The following is a 16,854-nucleotide window of genomic DNA, read 5'->3' on the forward strand; positions in this document are numbered from 1 at the left end:
CTCTGTACACCAAATTGGAGGTGGTTTTAATTACCTCCTGATACGTTATCTACAAACTGTCAGTAATTCTTACATTTGAAAATTCCCAAAATAGGAACTACCCAAGTCTGTTGCATGTTTTGGAACTTTACGAGGCTTTCCTTAATTATGTGCAGATGTTTTAAAGGCAATCTGGATCTCCCCAATGTGCCTAACATTGATGTCAGTGGGAAAATAATTCCTCATACATTGATGTCGGTTAAAATATAATGCCTGCTTGTACATGTGACTTACATCGATGTCACTGGGAATATAATGCTCTCAAGTTGCTGTAGATGGGAAAATAATTCCTGTTTCACTGGTGTCAGTGTGTTGCTACATAAGTGTACAGCCGGTGGGAAGGGGTTTATTTGGTGTGGATGGGAAACCTCACATTGGAAGGAAGATCACATGAAATCACCACACACTGACAGCACAGCAATGAAGAACTCCCTTTAACACGTGTGTGCGTGTGCGTGTGCGTGCGTGTATATAACAAGTTTACTGCTACTTTAAATTGGTAAAGATTGTAAAATAATGCCCTTTATACTGGTGTCAATGGGAAAACTATTCCCCACCAACATACCAGTGACAGTGTGCAAAAAAAAAAATAATTACATTGGTGTCAGTGGGAAAATAATTCCCCTTATGTGAGCATCCCTTTGGTAATATTTTTCACATACATGGATGTCAGTGGAAAAATTGCCAGTAAGGCTACGTTCACACTAGCGTTGTGTGCAGGCAGAAGAGAGGCGTTTGGGAAGCGTTTTTACCGCTTCCCAAACGCCTCGGACAATTCTGCACATTGCAGCACATGGTGCTGTTCTAACGGGAGCATTAGCATCGAGGCAAAACAGACGTTGAAGCCTCCTATTCTAGTCTATGGTGCCGCTCCGCAAACGCGCGACTGGCATTTGCGGTGCGGTTGCGGGGTGTTTGCGGAGCGGTAATACCATTCAAACTTCATTATAGGCGTTTGTGGGGCATTTTTAATGCTCGGAAAACACCTAGCAACCGCCGCTAAACCGCGCATGCGGCATTTTCCGAGCGTTAAAAAACACTCCGCAAACGCCGGACCAACACATGCCAAACGCTATAGGGGCATTTGGCAAGCGTTGGTAAAACAGTCAAGTGTGAACGAGCCTTAAATTGGAGTCAAAAATAATTTCCATTACACTGGTGTCATTAGGAAAATGATTTCTCTTTTCTTTTGCTAGTTCATCCTGGGACAAATCGGTTCAATCTCGGGACAAACTGATGCACCTGTCACCAAACACCAGGTTTTCTCTGGCCTGGTGGATCATCATTCAAGCTTTGTTGGGAAAATCCTTCCTATTGATCTCTTAAAAGATCCTCACAATGGAAGCAAGTCATGGGTTAGATTCCCTATGAAATTGTTATTGCGATCTGTGTTCCCCCTGGGGAGATTCACCTTCTATGTCCTGGTAACAGTAAGTGACATATAATGAGGGATTAAATGGAGTTAACTGTATCTATAGCCAAATCGTTTTCACTTTTGGATAGAGTAGAACAAATGTCTGCATTGGAGGACTTCTCTATTCCTTTTCTGGGAACAGCTTTACAATTTTACATTTCTCATAATGTTCTGCTTCAGTGACAACAGCCATCAAGAAAAATAGAGACTCTCCCCAGTGCGAAAAAAAAAACAATAAAACACAACAGGGGCGCCGATCCTTCCCACTTAACCAAGAACAGAAAAAAAAGTTTTGGCTATGCATACAGGTTACGTGTTCTGGTGAGGAATGTCTACGAGAGAATTTCCTGGCAAAGGCTCCAGGAGGGTTAATGTTCTGATTTTGGTTGCAGGGATGGGACTGTGTTCGTGTTGGGGGGTGGTGAGGAGGCAGGGGTGTATCTGCCATGAGGCAAACAAGGCGTTTGTCTAGGGTGGCAGTTTACAGGGGGCGGCACGCCCCCCAGGCAGAAGGGACACTGTGTGTGTCAGCAACAGTGCTGCCATGGATGAGTGTACAGCCAAGCCGACACACAAGGAGGGTCACCCGGGCTAAGGGACCGGCTGCAGAGGAGAGAAGAGTGGTGGGCGGATCCCTGGTGTGCGTTCGGAGCGCGTGAGGGCGGGGCCCACTGTCAGTGTGCGCTGGGACGTGCAGGATGGCCAGAAGGTGCCAGCGGAGGAGGAAAAAGAAAAGAACGAGGTCAGGGTGTAGTAGCCCCCCGCTCTTTTGCAGCCGCCGCCGGAGATCCTGAGGGATATGGGACACAAGCGTCCCTCCTGGAGTGATCCTGACACTGTCTGGAGGAGCCCCTGCTGGACAGGTAAGAGCTTGGAGGACTGGTGCTTCCCCACTCCTGTCCCCCCGACACACAGCCCCCCACCTGTCCCACTTCCCTCCCCCGTACCATTGCCCCCTCTCTGTCACACTGCCCCCTGTCACGCTGCCCCCTCCTGTCACCCTTTCCCACACCTGTTCCACTTCCCCCCTCCTGTCCCCCCACATTGTCCCACTACCCCCCATCTGTCCCCACTGCCCCTCACCTGTCCCTCTGTGCTCCTCCTGTCCCACTACCCCTCACCTGTCCCTCTGCGCTCCTCCTGTCCCACTGCCCCGATGCTGTCCCATGCCTCCTGTCACGCTGCCCCCCACCTGTCCCTCTGCGCTCCTCCTGTCCCGCTGCCCCGATCCTGTCCCATGCCCCCTGTCACGCTGCCCCCCACCTGTCCCTCTGAGCTCCTCCTGTCCCACTGCCACTCACCTTTCCCTCTGCGCTCCTCCTTTCCCACTGCCCCTCACCTGTCCCTCTGCGCTCCTCCTGTCGCGCTGCCCCGATCCTGTCCCATGCCCCGTCATGCTGCCCCTCACCTGTCCCTCTGTGCTCCTCCTGTCCCACTGCCACTCACCTGTCCCTCTGCGCTCCTCCTGTCCCGCTGCCCCGATCCTGTTCCATGCCCCGTATCACGCTGGCCCCCACCTCTCCTTTTGAGCTCCTCCTGTCCCACTACCCCTCACCTGTCCTTCTGCGCTCCTCCTGTCCCTCTGCACTCCTCCTCCTGTCCCGATCCTGTCCCATGCCCCCCGTCACGCTGCCCCTCACCTGTCCCTCTGCGCTCCTCCTGTCTCACTGCCCCTCACCTGTTCCACTGCGCTCTTCCTGTCCCGCTGCCCCGATCCTGTTCCATGCCCCCCATCTGTCCCTCTGTGCTCCTCCTCCTGTCCCACTGCACTTCTCCTGTCCCTCTGCCCCCACCATGCTACCCCCCATCATGCTGCCCTCCCCCTGTCATGATGCCTCCCTCTTGTCCTGCTACCCTCCTACCTGTCTCGATGGCCTACTCCCCCTTCCTGCTGCCCCCCTCCTCTCCTGCTGCCCCCTTCCTGTCCTGCTGCCCCCCATCACGCTGACCCCCTCCTGTCCCACGACCCCCCCCTGCCATGTCACACTGCCCTCCATCATGCTCTTGTACTGAAGAGGTGGATCTTAAACAGCAAGGGGAGAGATAAATGTAGATGGGGGGTGCTCAATTTTAGTCTTGCCTAGGGCAGCAAAAAAGTAAAATACACTACTGTGCGGAGGGTCGATGCTGGGACTGCAGGGATGGGTCAGTATGTGGGGACTGCAGGGATGGGTCAGTATGTGGGGATTGCAGGGATGGGTCAGTATGTGGGGACTGCAGGGATGGGTCAGTATGTGGGGATTGCAGGGATGGGTCAGTATGTGGGGATCGCAGGGATGGGTCAGTATGTGGGGATCGCAGGGATGGGTCAGTATGTGGGGATCGCAGGGATGGGTCAGTATGTGGGGATCGCAGGGAAGGGTCAGTATGTGGGGATCGCAGGGATGGGTCAGTATGTGGGGACTGCAGGGATGGGTCAGTATGTGGGGATTGCAGGGATGGGTCAGTATGTGGGGATTGCAGGGATGGGTCAGTATGTGGGGATTGCAGGGATGGGTCAGTGTGTGGTGGATGGGAGAGTGAGGCAGTGTTGGGTTGGTGAGGAGGATCAGTGCTGGGATTGCAGAGATGGGTCAGTATGTGGGGATTGCAGGGATGGGTCAGTATGTGGGGATTGCAGGGATGGGTCAGTATGTGGGGATTGCAGGGAAGGGTCAGTATGTGGGCATTGCAGGGATGGGTCAGTATGTGGGGATCGCAGGGATGGGTCAGTATGTGGGGATCGCAGGGATGGGTCAGTATGTGGGGATCGCAGGGATGGGTCAGTATGTGGGGATCGCAGGGATGGGTCAGTATGTGGTGGATGGGAGGATGGGTCAGTATGTGGGGATTGCAGGGATGGGTCAGTATGTGGTGGATGGGAGGATGGGTCAGTATGTGGGGATTGCAGGGATGGGTCAGTATGTGGGGATCGCAGGGATGGGTCAGTATGTGGGGATTGCAGGGAAGGGTCAGTATGTGGGGATTGCAGGGATGGGTCAGTATGTGGGGATTGCAGGGATGGGTCAGTATGTGGGGATCGCAGGGAAGGGTCAGTATGTGGGGATCGCAGGGAAGGGTCAGTATGTGGGGATCGCAGGGATGGGTCAGTATGTGGGGATCGCAGGGATGGGTCAGTATGTGGTGGATGGGAGGATGGGTCAGTATGTGGGGATTGCAGGGATGGGTCAGTATGTGGGGATCGCAGGGATGGGTCAGTATGTGGGGATCGCAGGGATGGGTCAGTATGTGGGGATCGCAGGGAAGGGTCAGTATGTGGGGATCGCAGGGATGGGTCAGTATGTGGGGATCGCAGGGATGGGTCAGTATGTGGGGATCGCAGGGATGGGTCAGTATGTGGGGATCGCAGGGAAGGGTCAGTATGTGGGGATTGCAGGGATGGGTCAGTATGTGGTGGATGGGAGGATGGGTCAGTATGTGGGGATTGCAGGGATGGGTCAGTATGTGGGGATTGCAGGGATGGGTCAGTATGTGGGGATTGCAGGGATGGGTCAATATGTGGTGGATGGGAGGATGGGTCAGTATGTGGGGATTGCAGGGAAGGGTCAGTATGTGGTGGATGGGAGGATGGGTCAGTATGTGGGGATTGCAGGGATGGGTCAGTATGTGGGGATTGCAGGGATGGGTCAGTATGTGGGGATTGCAGGGATGGGTCAGTATGTGGGGATTGCAGGGATGGGTCAGTATGTGGGGATCGCAGGGATGGGTCAGTATGTGGGGATCGCAGGGATGGGTCAGTATGTGGGGATTGCAGGGATGGGTCAGTATGTGGGGATTGCAGGGATGGGTCAGTATGTGGTGGATGGGAGGATGGGTCAGTGTTGTCTGTGATGGATACTACCAGCACTGATCTCCTGCCACTTCCAGCTCATACATGGGTATGGGGAGCCCTCTCTGTATATGGGTGACACACCATTCCTTCCCCAGTGAGGACCCCTTTGCTCCCATCCTCACCCACCTACCTGTCTTCTGGATGAAGTACTGACAGCGCCTGCTGCTCACTGCACCCATCATCTGATACTTCATGTCCGTCCCCTCGCCCTTCACTTGCCGACATCGTTCCGCCACCTCTACGCATTTGGTGTCCATGTTGGCGGCTCACGGCTCTTCCACTATGAGGCTGACGGTACTTCACGTCCAATCAGATTGCCAGCATGGGGGAGGGGCTCTGTAAGACATAAACGGTGAGTTGTATGAGGATCCGCCATCGTTAGCGCCCACCCAAGCAATCATGTGACCATCCTGGTGTGGGGCGAAAGTCAGAAATGATTGAAGAGCGATCTCCACCAATCTGATCTGACAATGTGTGCTGTGCTCATACAATCCTCCACAATTTGACCTTTCTATTACATCCTGGACCACCTAGTAATGGCGGCTGTATTGTTGGCAGGTTCCCTTAATGGGACCTGGGGGTCAGAGGTCACTGGCAATCTGCAGAGGCCGGCTCCCTGCTTTGAATCTGCAGCATAGAGGTGACCCCTCTGATAAAGAACACAGACTGCCCGGACCCTCAGCCATTTGTTATCTGATTGACCGATATGAAGCCGCCTCTACCCCTTACATGGACTGTTCCCATCGGAGTGCCCCGTTACATGCATTGATCCCATCGGAGTGCCCCTTTACATTGACTGTTCCCATCGGAGTGCCCCTTTACATGGACTGTTCACATCGGAGTGCCCCCTTTACATGGACTGTTCCCATTGGAGTGTCCCCTTACATGCACTGATCCCATCGGAGTGCCCACTTTACATGGACTGTTCCCATGGGAGTGCCCCCTTACATGGACTGTTCCCATCGGAGTGCCCCCTTACATGGACTGTTCCCATGGGAGTGCCCCCTTACATGCACTGATCCCATCGGAGTGCCCCCCTTACATGTACTGTTCCCATCGGAGTGCCCCCTTACATGCACTGATCCCATCGGAGTGCCCCTTTACATGGACTGTTCCATTCAAAGTGTCCCCTTACATGCACTGATCCCATCGGAGTGCCCCCTTTACATGGACTGTTCACATCGGAGTGCCCCCTTTACATGGACTGTTTCCATCGTAGTGTCCCCTTACATGCACTGATCCCATCGGCTTGCCCCCTTACATTCACTGATCCCATCGAAGTGCCCCCTTTACATGGACTGTTCCCATCGGAGTGTCCCCTTACATGCACTGATCCCATCGGAGTTCCCCCTTACATGCACTGATCCCATCGGAGTGCCCCCTTACATGGACTGTTCCCATCGGAGTGCCCCCTTACATGGACTGTTCCCATCGGAGTGCCCCCTTACATGCACTGATCCCATCGGAGTGCCCCCCTTACATGGACTGTTCCCATCGGAGTGCCCCCTTACATGCACTGATCCCATCGGAGTGCCCCTTTACATGGACTGTTCCCATCAGAGTGCCCCCTTACATGGACTGTTCCCATCGGAGTGCCCTCTTACAAAGACTGTTCCCATCGTAGTGCCCCCTTACATGGACTGTTCCCATCGGAGTGCCCCCTAACATGCAGTGTTCTCATCGGAGTGCCCCCTTACATGCAGTGTTCCCATCGGATTGCCCCCTCACATGCACTGATCCCATCGGAGTGCCCCCTCACATGCACTGATCCCATCGGAGTGCCCCCTCACATGCACTGATCCCATCGGAGTGTCCCATTACATGGACTGTTCCCATCGGAGTGCCCCATTACATGGACTGTTCCCATCGGAGTGCCCCCTTACATGGACTGTTCCCATCGGAGTGCCCCCTTACATGGACTGTTCCCATCGGAGTGCCCCCTTTACATGCACTGATTCCATCGGAGTGCCCCTTACATGGACTGATCCCATCGGAGTGCCCCCTTACATGTACTGTTCCCATCGGAGTGCCCCCTTACATGGACTGTTCCCATCGGAGTGCCCCCTTACATGGACTGTTCCCATCGGAGTGCCCCATTACATGCACTGTTCCCATCGGAGTGCCCCCTTACATGGACTGTTCCCATCGGAGTGCCCCTTTACATGGACTGATCCCATCGGAGTGCCCCCTTAAATGGACTGTTCCCATCGGAGTGCCCCCTTACATGGACTGTTCCCATCGGAGTGCCCCCTTACATGGACTGTTCCCATCGGAGTGCCCCCTTACATGGACTGATCCCATCACCATCAGCACCGTGCAGGCAGCTGCTCCAAGCACAGCGCCGGTCTCCTAGCAACCGATGTAAACACTACAGAACAGATCACACACATTTCTTTTTCACGCTCCTCAGCTCCGCCTCCTAGCTGCTCAATGTTGCTCCGCCCCTTTCTTACTGCATCATTGGAGGGAGGAGACTAGACTGAGGCGGGGCTCTATTCAGACAAGCTGGCTGCAGAATTTGAGAGGAAACACATGACCTGCACTCCGCCCCTTTTTTAATGAACTTTAATGAACTAACAAATATTCAGAGGCTAAAGAGTGGAGCTCCACTAGACAGGAAACATGTGACCTCCAAAATGGAGTTCCATTCTGCAGCCAGACTTCTCAGTTTCTGTACAAATCTACACAGGACATATGTGACATCCACTTCATTGAGCTGCGATTGTTGGTTGTTTATTGAATTAAATTTCAATAAACAAAAAGAAAAAAAAAGGAGACCTGAACTAAAGATGGAGTGCAGGCCACATGTCCTATCTAGAGTGGAGCTCCATTTTGCTGCTAGGCACCTCCCCTCCACTCATCTCCTGGAAGGCACAGCGTCGGTCTCCTAGCAACCTATGTAGTCTACGATCCTACCCGCGCGCTCCTCAGCCCCGCCTCCTGGCTAATCGTACCGCAGCGCCCCCTTTGGACGTTTCCAAAGGGGGAGGAGTCTAGACTGTGAGGAAGCTCTGCTCAGAAAGCAAGGACACTCTGGAGAGGACCGTCCAATCATCTCTGGGACAGACTGGGGGGGGGGGGGGCAGGTGACATAAAGGGACACTCCGATGAGAACAATACATGCATGGGGCACTCCGATGAGAACAGTCCATGTAAAGGGGGCACTCCGATGGGATCAGTCCATGTGAGGGGGCACTCCGATGGGAACAGTCCATGTGAGGGGGCACTCCGATGGGATCAGTCCATGTGAGGGGGCACTCCGATGGGAACAGTCCATGTGAGGGGGCACTCCAATGGGAACACTGCATGTAAAGGGGCAATCCGATGGGAACACTGCATGTAAGGGGGCACTACGATGAGAACACTGCATGTTAGGGGGCACTCCGATGGGAACAGTCCATGTAAGGGGGCACTACGATGGGAACAGTCTTTGTAAGAGGGCACTCCGATGGGAACAGTCCATGTAAGGGGGCACTCCGATGGGAACAGTCCTTGTAAGGGGGCACTCCGATGGGAACAGTCCTTGTAAGGGGGCACTCCGATGGGAACAGTCCATGTAAGGGGGCACTCCGATGGGATCAGTCCGGGGTGGGGAAGGGCTGGCTATGGGAACACTGCATGTAAAGGGGCAATCCGATGGGAACACTGCATGTAAGGGGGCACTCCGATGAGAACACTGCATGTTAGGGGGCACTCCGATGGGAACAGTCTTTGCAAGAGGGCACTCCGATGGAAACACTGCATGTAAGGGGACACTCCAATGAGAACACTGCATGTTAGGGGGCACTCTGATGGGAACAGTCCATGTAAGAGGGCACCCAGATGGGAACAGTCCATGTAAGGGGGCACTCCGATGGGAACAGTCCATGTGAGGGGGCACTCCTATGGGATCAGTCCATGTGAGGGGGCACTCCGATGGGAACAGTCCATGTAAGGGGGCACTCCGATGGGTTCAGTCCGGGGGGGGGAAGGGGGGGCAGGTGACATAAAGGGACACTCCGATGAGAACAATACATGCATGGGGCACTCCGATTAGAACAGTCCATGTAAAGGGGGCACTCCGATGGGATCAGTCCATGTGAGGGGGCACTCCGATGGGAACAGTCCATGTGAGGGGGCACTCCGATGGGATTAGTCCATGTGAGGGGGCACTCCGATGGGAACAGTCCATGTGAGGTGGCACTTCGATGGGAACAGTCCATGTAAGGGGGCACTCCGATGGGATCAGTCCATGTAAGGGGGCACTCCGATGGGATCAGTCCATGTAAGGGGGCACTCCGATGGGAACACTGCATGTAAGGGGACACTCCGATGAGAACACTGCATGTTAGGGGGCACTCTGATGGGAACAGTTCATGTAAGGGGGCACTCCGATGGGAACACTGCATGTAAGGGGGCACTCCGATGGGAACAGTCCATGTAAGGTGGCACTTTGATGGGAACAGTCCAAGTAAGGGGGCACTCCGATGGGAACAGTCCTTGTAAGGGGGCATTCTGATGGGAACAGTCCATGTAAGGGGGCACCCAGATGGGAATAGTCCATGTAAGGGGGCACTCCGATGGGATCAGTCCATGTAAGGGGGCACTCCGATGGGAACACTGCACTTAAGGGGACACTCCGATGAGAACACTGCATGTAAGGGGGCACTCCAATGGGAACAGTCCATGTAAGGGGGCACTTCGATGGGAACAGTCCATGTAAGGTGGCACTCCGATGGGAACAGTCCATGTAAGGGGGCACTCCGATGGGAACGTTCCATGTAAGGGGGCTCTCCGATGGGAACAGTGCATGTAAGGGGGCTTTCCGATGGGAACAGTCCATGTAAGGGGGCACTCCGATGGGAACAGTCCATGTAAGGGGGCACTCCGATGGGAACAGTCCAAGTAAGGGGGCACTCCGATGGGAACAGTCCTTGTAAGGGGGCATTCTGATGGGAACAGTCCATGTAAGGGGGCACCCAGATGGGAATAGTCCATGTAAGGGGGCACTCCGATGGGATCAGTCCATGTAAGGGAGCACTCTGATGGTATCAGTCCATGTAAGGGGGCATTCCGATAGGATCAGTCCATGTAAGTGGTGACTCCGATGGGAACACTGCATGTTAGGGGGCACTCCGATGGGAACAGTTCATGTAAGGGGGCACTCCGATGGGAACAGTCTATGTAAGGGGGCACTTTGATGGGAACAGTCCATGTAAGGGGGCACTCCGATGGGAACAGTCCATGTAAGGGGGCACTCCGATGGGAACAGTCCATGTAAGGGGGCTCTCCGATGGGAACAGTCCATGTAAGGGGGCTCTCCAATGGGAACAGTCCATATAAGGGGGCACTCTGATGGGAACAGGTCATGTAAGGGGGCACTCTGATGGGAACAGTCCACGTAAGTGGCACTCTGATGGGAACAGTCCATTAAAGGGGGCTCTCTGATGGGAACAGTTCATGTAAGGGGGCACTCTGATGGGAACAATCCATGTAAAGGGGTTCTCTGATGGGAACAGTCCATGTGAGTGCGTACTGAGATTAGGATAGTCCATATAAGGGGGCACTCCGATGAGGACAACTGATGTAAGGAGGAACTGTATTGGGGACTCTGATATAAAAGGGCACTCTGATGGGGTTAATCCAGGTAAGGGAGACTCTGTAGGGACATCTGGTGTAAGAGGAACTTTGATGAGGACTCCTGATATAAGGAACCACCATGATGGGGACAGTCCATGTAAAGGGGCACTCCACTAAGGACAGTCCATGAAATGGGAATTCTGATGAGGATAACTGATTTAAGGGGACACTTGGAGAATCTGATATAAAGAGGGCCTTTGTGGATTACTCCTGATAAAAGACGGAACTCCGATGGGGACAATCCATGTAAGGGGGACTGTGATAAGGATGTCTGATGTAAGGGGGACCTTAATGAGGACTTCTGATATAATGGGGCGCAGTGATGGGGAGACCTGATATAAGGGGCACAGTGATGGGGAGACCTGATATAACGGGGCACAGTGATGAGGAGGCCTGATATAATGGGGCGCAGTGATGGGGAGACCTGATATAATGGGACGCAGTGATGGGGAGACCTGATATAATGGGGCGCAGTGATAGGGAGACCCGATATAAGGGGCGCAGTGATGGGGAGACCCGATATAATGGGGCGCAGTGATGGGGAGACCCGATATAAGGGGTGCAGTGATGGGGAGACCCGATATAATGGGGCGCAGTGATGGGGAGACCCGATATAATGGGGCGCAGCGATGGGGAGACCCGATATAATGGGGCGCAGCGATGGGGAGACCCGATATAATGGGGCACAGTGATGGGGAGACCTGATATAATGGGGCGCAGAGATGAGGAGACCTGATATAATGGGGCACAGTGATGGGGAGACCTGATATAATGGGGCACACTAATGGGGAGACCTGATATAAGGGGGCACAGTGATGGGGAGACCTGATATAATGGGGCACAGTGATGGGTAGACCTGATATAATGGGGCGCAGTGATGGGGAGACCTGATATAATGGGGCACAGTGATGGGGAGACCTGATATAATGGGGCACAGTGATGGGGAGACCTGATACAATGGGGAGCAGTGATGGGGAGACCTGATATAATGGGGCACAGTGATGGGGAGACCTGATATAAGGGGGCACAGTGATGAGGAGACCTGATATAATGGGGCGCAGTGATGGGGAGACCTGATATAAGGGGTGTTGGTTCTGTTTATTCATCCTAATGACAGTCTAATACAGACTAGTGGATCCCGGGTCATGTCTGGTGGGACAGAAGTGTGAAGAGGGAATACTGGTTCTCTGTGTCTCTAGCGCACAGTGTGAACAGCTGTCAGTCACTCACACACAATGGTGACATCATGGCCCCTCTGACTTTTTTTAATCTTTTATTATCTACAGAAATGGTACATATCATACATAACTATATGATACAGCCTGTCACCAACATTACCACAGCCCCCCGTAATATCAATGTATAAATCTGTGTCCCCCTATAACATTGTTTTCTTATCAGAAGGCTGATGTCTGGAAGATGTTGGAACTAAGTATCCGATATGTGAAGGGGGAACTTTCTGGCCACGATTCTTCAGATTACACTGTTCAACAGGTAAAAAGTTTTGGGCATAAAATTAGCTAATCTTACATAATTTTGGGGTGCTGAAAACGAAAATGACCCTAAAAAATGTTGATTGGCTCTAGTTTCCATGATATATTCACCCATCTAATGACGTAAGCCATTCAAAATTATGATGCAACTTCAGCTGCATATTGCGCAATTGATACTGGTGACCAATAGAAAATTGCATGTATACTGAGATGATGCAATATTAGCCTTTAATTGCATCACTTCACTGCATAAAAGCTGCAGTATCTGTAGCTGATTGTAGTTCGACAGCGTCTTTACATTTCGTTTTATGCTTATATAGGCTACTCAGTAATGCCTCGAACTTGTGTGAATAAAGCAGATAATTTCTGCTATATCTGCGGTGAAATAACTTTTATCTCACAAAAAAGGAGGATAACAGGAATGATTAAGAAAGCCTACAACTTGTATTTTGGCTGCAAGATAGGAGACCAGGACAAGAGCTGGGCACCACATATATGCTGCAATTCTTGTGGGACGGCACTGGAGCAATGGTTAAATGCAAAAAAAGGCATCTATGCCTTTCGCTGTGCCAATGATTTGGAGAGAGCCAACAGATCATGTTAGTAATTGTTACTTTTGTATGGTGCCTCCAATTGTAAAAGGGCTAAATAAGAAGAAAAAGTTATCTGTGCACTATCCAAATATTCCATCGGCAATACGTCCAGTTCCTCATGGAGAGGGGCTACCAATTCCTAAAGCACCAGAATCCTTCGTGGTTGAGTCAAGTGAGGAAGAACCTGAAGCGTGTAGTCACGTGCAGTTGTAAGAGATAGCCCTTTCCTCGAATACAAGAGAAAAGCCAAGAGAAGCAAAACCGACACAAACTGAAGACAAAACTAGTGAGAATCCTAAGTATTAAAATGATTCAACTTAGCTTATGGCTATAATTTTTCTTGGTAATCCTATGCAATATATTATGCCATTTAGGCTTTGTTATGTAGTCAATATCACTTGCTTTATATTTGTGGAAAGACATCTATCTATATAATTATTGTGCATTATGTAGTCATTACGCCTATAGTAGAAAACTTTCCGTTTACAGAAAAACTAGAGCCAATTGACAAATTTCATTGTTATATTTGAACTCAGAATGTGAAATTCATTAAGAAATGGATCCTTTTGTTTCCAAAACTGGCAAAAAATAAAATATTTGTTGAACAGTGTTATAATCCAAACGAGTCCACCGAAATCATTATCAACACATTAGTGAAAGTGTCTCGGTGAATTCATAAGGAAATCTGTAGCATCATAAAATGTAATACAACAAAATAAAACCAAGGGGTGACTCTATTATTCATCAATAGACTGTCCACTTTGCAATTGCAGTTGCTCCACAGCTTACTAAATACGGGGAAGCACTGCTGACATCCATCACCCCATTGAGTGCGAGAACAAGTGTTGTTCTTCTTCATGTTCATGCATGTGATTGGGTATTCTTTACCAGCTGCAGCTTTATTTCATTTACTAAGCTCTGGAGCAATAGAACTTGCAAAGTGCACATGCTATTTAACTTTAGTAAATCAACCCCAAAGTGTCCGTGTTTTGTTCATTTCTTCTCCTTCACGTTGTATTTTAGAGAAGAAACATTGATCAAAGAAAAGGAGATATATAGAGACATTACAGGTGATCATTGCTGACCACTGCATCACCCACCATAAGAGAACAGCAACAACCATGTCAAGTCTGTTCTCTGTTTTGTGAATGAAAAGGGTTGTTCTTATGTAGATCTTAGTAAACAAGTCTGGAGAGGAAGATGGAAGGTTCTAGGATGAGGCTTATTACAATCAGGCATCTAACACTAAGAATACGATGACTAGCATGGAGTAGGTTAGCGTAGTGTAGTTTAGTGTAGGTCCTGCCCTGAAAGAATCTACCTTGTCGTGGTGGGCAGGCTTGTCATCTTTTGGTTACAAATATCAAAACTGGAGAAAGAATGTATTGTCTCTGGGCAGTTTCATTTTTGACCATGGGATTCAACTAAAAGACTCCTAGATTTCATATAGACAGACCAGAAAAAAATAGTTATATGTCTATAGAGAAAAAAAGATGCAGACAGTAATCTGTACAAACTATTTTAAAGTGGCTTTGTATGTTATCAGCATTTTTAATGTTACACGTTTATTCCTTCTATTTCATGCCGGCAACATTTCTCTGATCTAATGTTTACAGGGGTATACTCTCTGGCCACGACACGACTCTGGAGATTTCTCTGCTGACCCACGGATGTTGATCAGGTGTCCAGGTAGGGTGGCAGCTTTCTCTTTGGGTCCTCATGCTGTTAGGTCTGCTGTCATAGGACTGCCTTGGTCATTCTTCTCCTCTGATCAGTCCTCAGTGTTACCAACATAGAAATAATGCTTGTAATAGTGTATTAGCACAGGTTTTTTAAGCGGAGAGTAGACACTCTTCATCTGGAGGAATGGAGTGAGGCTAATTCTTGGGGAGCTCTGAAACTGCGGCAGGACAGGAATGTTGGTGGCGCATAACTCTGAGGAAGTCTCGGCCTTCCTGTTGGGTTCACGAAGTTCAGGGTTGATTGCACCTCCTCCCAGTTGGGTGCGGTCTGGTGGGATAACTGGGGTGTTGTGCATGGCCTGATAGGTGGAATATGGGTGGGGTGTCCTCCTTCAGGGGTTGACCACAGTACCCTGAGGGTTGTCATTTCCCCTGTTGCTGCCATGGGCTCTGTTCAGATGTTTTGGAATTTTATTTCTAAAAAAACTTTTTTTAATTTAACATCCAATTATTTATTGTAATACACTATTGTGAGCATTTTTCTTTGTCAGTAAAACTGGGGACTGGTGAGATGAGGAGGGCGACAAAGGCAGTTCTCTGTGAACAAACTTCACTATAATTAACCACTTGCCCTCCTGAGGATTTACCCCCCTTCCGGTCAGCAGGCCTCTTTTTGCTACTCGGCGCTGCACTAATTCAACTGATAATTGCGCGGTCATGCAATGCTGCTCCCAAACGAAATTTGTTTCCTTTTTTTCCACACAAATAGAGCTTTCTTTTGGTGGTATTTGATCACCTGTGCGCTTTTTATTTTTCACGCTATAAACAAAAATAGACCAAAAATTTTGAAGAAAAACAATGTTTTTTACTTTCAGCTATAAAAAATATATAGTAAACTCAAAGTTAGTTATAAATTTAGGCCAAAATGTATTCTGCTACATGTTTTTGGTAAAAAAATCATAGTATATTGATTGCTTTGTGTGAAAGTTATAGCGTCTACAAACTATGGTATAGATACTGCAATTAACGCCATTTTTTGCTATACAGCGCTGTGCTAGTTTAATGGACAATTGCACGGTCATGCAATACGGTATATAAATGAAATTTTCATCTTTTTTTTCCCACAAATTGAGCTTTCTTTCGGTGGTATTTTATCCCCTGTACGTTTTTTTTTTTTGCGCTATAAAAAAAAAAAGGCTGACTATTTTGACAAAAAAAAAAAACAATATTTTGGACTTTTTGCTATAAAACATGTCCAGTAAAAAAAATGTAAAAACCAAATTTAGTCATAAATGAATTGGTTTACGTGAAAGTTATAGCATCTACAAATGGCGGGAAAGATACTGGGATTTTTTTTTTATTATACTAATAATGGCGGCCATCAGCGACTTATGGTGGTGATCAGCGATTTATGACAGTAATCAGCGACTTATGGCGGGACTGCGGTGGACATTTTGACACTGGGGGGGGGAACTGACTAGGGTCACTGACATCCCCAATGACACCAAAAAAAAAAAACACTGACACTGTATTAATGGCACTGGGGAGGAAGGGGTTAACCTTTATTAGGTAAAGAAAGGGTTAAATGTGTGAGGGGAGTGTTTTACTAGGGGGCGGGGGTGTGTACTTCACAGGAACACGCTGATCCCGAGAGATAAAGTCTTCTCTCAGGTTGAGGTGCTGGGAACTGACAGATAGCAGAGCTGCAATGTAAACACTGCAGCCATGCTATCTGTAAGTGATTACTTGTAATCGCCGGCACCCGGCAGGAAATGACCCGTCGGGAGCCGGTGATGGACACCCGCTGCCATGATCGGTGGGACGGGTAGGGCGGGCACGTGCCTCGCGCGCTACCCCTACCTGTTTTGCACAGCGACGTTAAAAGATGGCGCTGTGCGTACAGGTGCCGCCCTGCCGCAGTAAAAACACTGCGGGGGGTCGGCAAGCGGTTAAACTGCTTTAGACCTTTCAGACTGAAGGTCAATTATTTTCAATTAGTGTTTTGTACAGACATTGATGCTTGGTCAGAGAGTGAAGTGTGGTTCATTACACAATGGTGTGTACATTAAAACGTGAAGGAAAAAGTGGACACTTTGTTTTATTCTATTTCAGTATGCTAGAGATATGAATATGTGTGGGAGATTGGGGACAATACCCCCAGTGTCTTTCCAAGTCTAATCAG

The 16,854-nt window shown here is 50.0% G+C and overlaps 1 long non-coding RNA gene across 1 annotated transcript in view; it reads left to right on the forward strand.

Annotated features, from left to right (window-relative positions):
* The first annotated feature begins 1,886 nt into the window (after nt 1-1,886).
* LOC149467726 (uncharacterized) overlaps nt 1,887-16,854 on the forward strand; it is a 34,338-nt gene continuing 19,370 nt past the window's right edge. The window contains exons 1-2 of the long non-coding RNA XR_016311858.1: nt 1,887-2,316; nt 14,607-14,679. This is a non-coding gene — a long non-coding RNA (uncharacterized LOC149467726). The remainder of the gene's footprint in view (nt 2,317-14,606; nt 14,680-16,854) is intronic.

Source organism: Staurois parvus, unplaced genomic scaffold, assembly GCF_062004578.1.
Source record: "Staurois parvus isolate SC_StPar_1 unplaced genomic scaffold, SC_StPar_1.0 ptg000102l, whole genome shotgun sequence".
Lineage (NCBI taxonomy): Eukaryota > Metazoa > Chordata > Amphibia > Anura > Ranidae > Staurois > Staurois parvus.